This window comes from Gavialis gangeticus, unplaced genomic scaffold (genome assembly GCF_001723915.1).
Source record: "Gavialis gangeticus isolate Ggan-Ray unplaced genomic scaffold, GavGan_comp1, whole genome shotgun sequence".
Lineage (NCBI taxonomy): Eukaryota > Metazoa > Chordata > Crocodylia > Gavialidae > Gavialis > Gavialis gangeticus.
In genome coordinates this window covers 157,561,360-157,567,233 of record NW_017729022.1, presented here as the reverse complement: position 1 = coordinate 157,567,233, position 5,874 = coordinate 157,561,360, and the positions used below count along the sequence as shown (strand labels likewise).

Below are 5,874 nucleotides of genomic sequence, written 5' to 3'. Positions count from 1 at the left end.
AACATGTAGATGTGCCCACTGATACTTGGGCTTTCCCTAGTTCTTCCACTGAGACGTAGTAAATAATAGTTCTTGGTTCATTTTTTCCACATCTTTCATGATTCTATAGACCTGTAGCACACACCCTCCCCTTCCCCAGTTGTCTCCTTCAAGCTGAAGAATTCTGGTCTTTACAGACTTCTCATATGGAAGCTGTTGTATACCTCTTATTTTTGTTGTTCTCTGTAATTTTTTCTAGTTCTACTATATGCTTTTTGAAATAGGATTACCAAAACATCATACCATATTAAAGTGTGGACATGCCATGGATTTATATAATGACCTAACCATGACCTGTTCTGTTTTTAGTTTCTTCCCCGATTAATTCCTAACATTTACTTTGTCTTTATAACCACTGCTGCATGCCAAGCTGATGTTTTCAGAGAGTTGTCAACAGTGGCTCCAAGATCTCTTTCTGGAGTGGTAATGGCATTGTGTATGAACAGATAAGATTTCTTCCTCCCCTCGTGCATTTGAATTTATCAGCATTAAGTTTCAGTATCTACTTTGCTGCCTATCTACACAATTTTGCAAGACCTTTCTGTAACTCTTCTGCAGAGTTGGTCACTTCTCCATTTAATTCTTTTTCTACATCATTGTGAGTATATTGAATAGCATGAATGCTTGGGGTTACGCTAATGTTTACTTTCTTCCATTCTAAAAAATGACTATTTAGCCTTACTCTGCACATGCATATTCAGATGATCTGGGAGAATCTCCTGTGCTTATTTGCCTAGTAGGAAAACTTATGTGGAGACCCCAGAACAAATGTTTGTATGCTGAGCTGCTGCTAAGCCAGTGGGCCCATGTGCATACATCTCAGCCTGTTCTTCAGGCTTCCCAGTCTGCCTGGTGACAGAAGACAGAAGTGTATGGACTTTTTCAAAAGCATTTTGAGAATCCACTGGATTTTCAACTGGATTCTCCTCATCCACATACTTGTTGACATCATCAAAGAGGTCCAACCAATTGGTAAGACTTAATTTTTTTTCTTTGCCATGTTGAGTCTTCCACGACTTTCTTATGATTTTAGTGGGGCATGATTTCAATCTCATTGCCTTAGTTTATCCATTTGTAAAACAGAGCTAATTATAGTTCTTTGAATTTATATAGTGCTTTACCGGGATAACAGAACAGCCACGCTTTACAGACACTGTAGCTGAGTACACAGTTTGCCTGGGGTCTTTCTAATTAGGAAGACCGGTCTAGCATAGAAAGGAGACTATGTTAAAATTTTAGAGGCAATATGTTTTAATAGACCATCTGTGAAGTTGGGATAAAGTTAAACAGTCTTTTGAATGCAAGATGTTCTTTGTCAGGTCTGTTTTAGAGACTTACTATCTTCATGTGAGCCAAAAGCTTATCCCCTGTCTTATTAAGTAAATGTGGGGAAAGGAGGAAGTCTCTCTGTCTGTCTTTAATTTATTGAATGTAGTGTTTGGTCCTGTCAGAGTAATGGTGGAATTTACAAAGTATTCCTAGTGCTTGGCATGTTTCTGGAATGGAAAAAGAGATTGACACCTCCAGGTCCCCAAACCAGGGTCATTTTGGTAGGAAGAAGGGTATGAGTAGTTTTACCGGTTCTTGGATTTCCCAATTTGCTTACCAAGAAATTCACTATTTTTAATAAAAGCCATGCAGGTGTTTCTGTAGCATTTAGCATTACTATTGCAGCAGATGCAGTGCTTGCTTCTGTGATGGAACATGCTTTTTACTTTTGTTTCTTAAGTTGTTCTTAAAATTCTGAAGTAGATAATTCCCCACAATGACACAGTACCTAGGAAATATCAAGTTTAAATATTTATCCTCCCTACCCCCTTCTTTTCAACTAAGGCAGTACCTTTATAATCAGGTCAACTTATGGGGACATCCCAAGATGCTTTGTTTTCTTAAATTTTAAAGGACTTTGCTCAAAATTTTAAAGGATGTTTGACCCCAGTACTCTTTCCTGCCATGGCAGGGGGTCGGACTTGATGATCTGCTCAGGTCCCTTCCGACCGTACTAACTAACTATGAAATGGTGTGTGGTGAGGAGGAAATAAACAGAGAACAAGTATGAACAATTTTGCATGGAAAGATCAATATTTTTCCAATAAGTTAGTAGCTAATGATTAAGGTTATAATGGATATTGTTTTGCAGCCATACATTTAAATTGTATCTACTAGATTGATAGATGTAATCTATGGTGTATGGAAGGTACAATCTACTATTTATGTAGTATGTTTATATATGTGTATAGTGGGAGGGGGGACAGCTGAGCTTTGCTACATAGCTAGACATTTTAACGTCCCAATTAATTTTCTTTTGTGTAGAGATAGCTCAGGTGTTGTGTTTCCCTGAATGACATGACTTTCTTTTTTTTCTTGGGGGTGGGGAGTAGAAGTTATTGAAAGGAATTAGATGCTATTGCTTCATATTTCTTAAGTAATTGGGTGTAACAGGTATTATTATTGACAGGTTGCAGGTATGTTGTGCTACAGACACATAACCCAACATGCATGGCCACCTGTGCACAATAGGGCTCTGCAAACGTTTGGTTGCTGATTCAGTTTGGATGAGATTCGGCCCAACTTGGTGACTGAATCTCCAAATCTGAATTGAATCACAAGATCCATTAATCTCTCTGAATTGATTTGGAAGCCTCCGATTCAATTCAGAGAGATTTGACGATTTGGCCATAGACACAGCTTTATATGTTTTTTCTACATACCTCAAGGTACCAGGTGTGGCTCATGAACACTGAGATGGTGGGACAGATGGAGCATCCCACGGGTGCACAGGAGGTCCCCCACGCACTCGGCGGCAGACCGTCCCCCCGCCCAGTGGCTTGGCGAATGGTGCCTCCTGGGTCTGGGGGGGCACCTGGGGTTCCCCCGCAGCTGATTGCCGAGCCGGGGGGGGATCCCTCACATGCTTGACGCCAGACTCAAAAGTGGACTGGAAGTACTTCTGGTCCACTTCTGGCTCCTCTGCTGACCGCATGGGAAACCCCTCTGCACTCCCATGGGATGCTCTATCCACCCCACCATTGCAGCGTTCATGAGCCGTGCCTAGGACCTCAAGGTACATAGAAAAAACATATAAAGCTGTGTTCAGATTTGGCCAAATAGAATTGGGACAATGATCTGAATTAGCGGATGGAATCACTGTCCCCTGAATCAGGCTGAATCTGAATCGAATACTGCCCACTTTGCACACCCCTAGTGCACAGCTCCCTGGCTCAAACATGACAAAGTTTCCACGAAGGCATGCTTTCCAGCCAGGAGGCAATAGGGGACTGCTCCGGAGCACCCTTGCCCCCCACAGGAGCCTGTCAGTGAGAGGACAGGCTTACGTGATCAACTGTTTCCTCCATGGCTACAGCTGTTTGAGTCTGCTTCCCTGTCCAATCAACCTTTGTCCCAAGCAGCAGAAACGGTTAAAGCACCAGCATCATTACAGTTTGAAGTTGTCAGTGCTTTAATTTTCCTGGCTTGCAGGCAGTCTTGTGTCCCTTGCTGCCCAGCTCCCTGTCAGCAAGTCCCCTGTGGTGGCAAGGGCTAGTTGGCCCTACCACCACTGTAGCCCTATCCCCCATGCTGTTGGGCAGTAGTGGGAATAGGGCTGTCTGCAAATCTGTGGCATGGGTCAGTGGGGTGGTCTCTACCATCTGTTTGGCCTTTGCCACTACTGTAGCCTCAACCCCCTTGCTGTTCAGGTGGCCCCTGCCTCTGCTGTAGCCGTGTCCTCCTTGTTGCCTGGCAGGTAACTGCCCAGACATTGGTTCCTGCAGTGCTCCCTGACACATGGGATACTGAGGGCGTCTCCCAGACCTGCACACACGTTAACTTTGTGGCAGAAAAGTTTAATTTTTTGTGTGTTTTTTGTTTTTCTTTTTCGTTTTTTGGTTGTTTTTTTTTAATGGCTGTTGGTTTAAACAGCAGCTTTGTCCAGGATCCACCTTTTTTTTTTTATCTGGCCAGTCTTTTAGCCAGGTAAACAGTGTGTGTGGCCATTTGCATTGTGTCCTGCTTAAGCCCATATGTAAAGCACAACAAATGTAACATCTACCAGAGCCCTGTATCTTCGGAAATGATGGAAGGGAATGTTTGGCAGGATAAAGATTGGCTGTGTATTTTCTTAGCCTTAAGGAAGAGCTGAGTTGTGGGACAGAATGCTCTTTCCTTAACTGACGGTTGTAATAATGTGTTCAGCATTGTCAGGAGTCTGAATCATTCCCCTGCACCTAGTTCATTTCTTTTTTTCTATAATTGCCTTTTTTATTCTGTACTGTGAAGGTGCTGAAAAATCTGAGTTTAAAGAAACGCTGTGTTCTTTGAAGTATTTTTCCCCTTTCTGCTGTGCTAGTGAAGATATATTGTATAGAACCTGCCTTCTCCAGACAATTGCAAAATCAGAATTCCTGGAAAACTCATTCTTGAATACTATACTGGTATTATTGCATTCCTAGTTTACAAAAATGGGGGTCATTGTTTATTCATAAAAATCGTATGCTATACTGCACATTACTACTTGGGCTTTAAAGATGTTTTTGCTTTGAGATAAATTTACAAAGTCTTCAATGATTTTTAAGCAGGATATGAACCAAGAAATTATTTTATGTGGTTGGATATATATGTAACTAATCTCTCTACAGTGTAGCTAAGTTTGTTTGTTTGTTTGTTTTTAATGTTAGTGATTACAAATGCCGTCTATGTACAGAGAGGACAGCACACCATGATGATATGTGTTTTTTAGAATTAGTGTGAACTTGAATAAAACAAATGTGACTCTTGAGAACATTTTTTGTATATCATATCTACTTTAACAGAAGTTTAAAAGCATGTGTGAGTTAAGAGAAAAATAGGCCTGTTGTGTCTCAAGAAGCATTATGTTTTATATCATTTTTGGAACAGCTTCAACAAAGTAAAATAGTTTGAGAGGTACAGAATCTACTGTGCAGTGCTATTTCAGAAATGCCACTAGGAAAGCAGCCAGGAAAAGTATGAAAAGAAAACAAAATTTAGTAATATAGAGAATTGAGACCAATAACAAGTATTTCCTCATAATCATCCTATCCTTTTTATAGCATACCCTTCTGAAAGACTCAGAAAAAAATCCAGGAGAGTATAGCTGAAGAACCTAGTTGTCTCTGTGAGTGCCCTTTTTAAAGCTGTCATTCTACTACTTTTTCCCCTGTGGCATATTTTGGGAGATCTGTCATTTACAAACCAGCTCTGGCTCTGATCCTGTAAACTCTACACATTTTGAATAGTTCCATTGACTTTAGTACGATACTCAGAGTATACAGTGCATCAGTTTTTGTTGGAGTAAAATTCAGGAAACACTTTTTTGAGAGCAAGTGAGACCAAAGAAGAAAGGAGTTTTTTGTGGTATAATTTTGCAATTTTTGCTTCAAGCTTGTTACCTCCTTGTTACCTCCATATGTATCTCTTTGACTATGATTTTTCAAAGTCCTGTATAGACTGGTTTAGGCTTAAAGAAATATTTTGGTGGACAGTTATCCTAATAAATTTTTCTCTGCACATGGAAATACTGTTTTGGCTCTTTGTGACCTTGCGTACATTAAGTTTTTACTTATTCTTTCTCATCATTGCATTTAATCTATAATCAGCTAATTGGCACTTGACAATTCTTGATGTCAGCTCCGTGGTTGTTTCTTTAGATCTGGCTTTCAGGAAAAAATGCCACCACTATACCCAGCCATGTCTTCCAGAGATGTTGTTATCTCTTGGGGCCCAACATGTCAGTAGGGTTTGGTTGCTTACAAGAATTTGTTGTTTAGATGATGTTGAAGTACTTCATGCTCTTCTAAGTGTTCCTAATTAGTCCAG

General features: G+C 40.5%; 1 protein-coding gene across 1 annotated transcript in view; it reads left to right on the top strand.

Annotated features, from left to right (window-relative positions):
* The window catches only part of EML4 (echinoderm microtubule associated protein like 4), a 289,436-nt gene that overhangs the window by 61,283 nt on the left and 222,279 nt on the right, over positions 1–5,874 (top strand). The window lies entirely within an intron of this gene.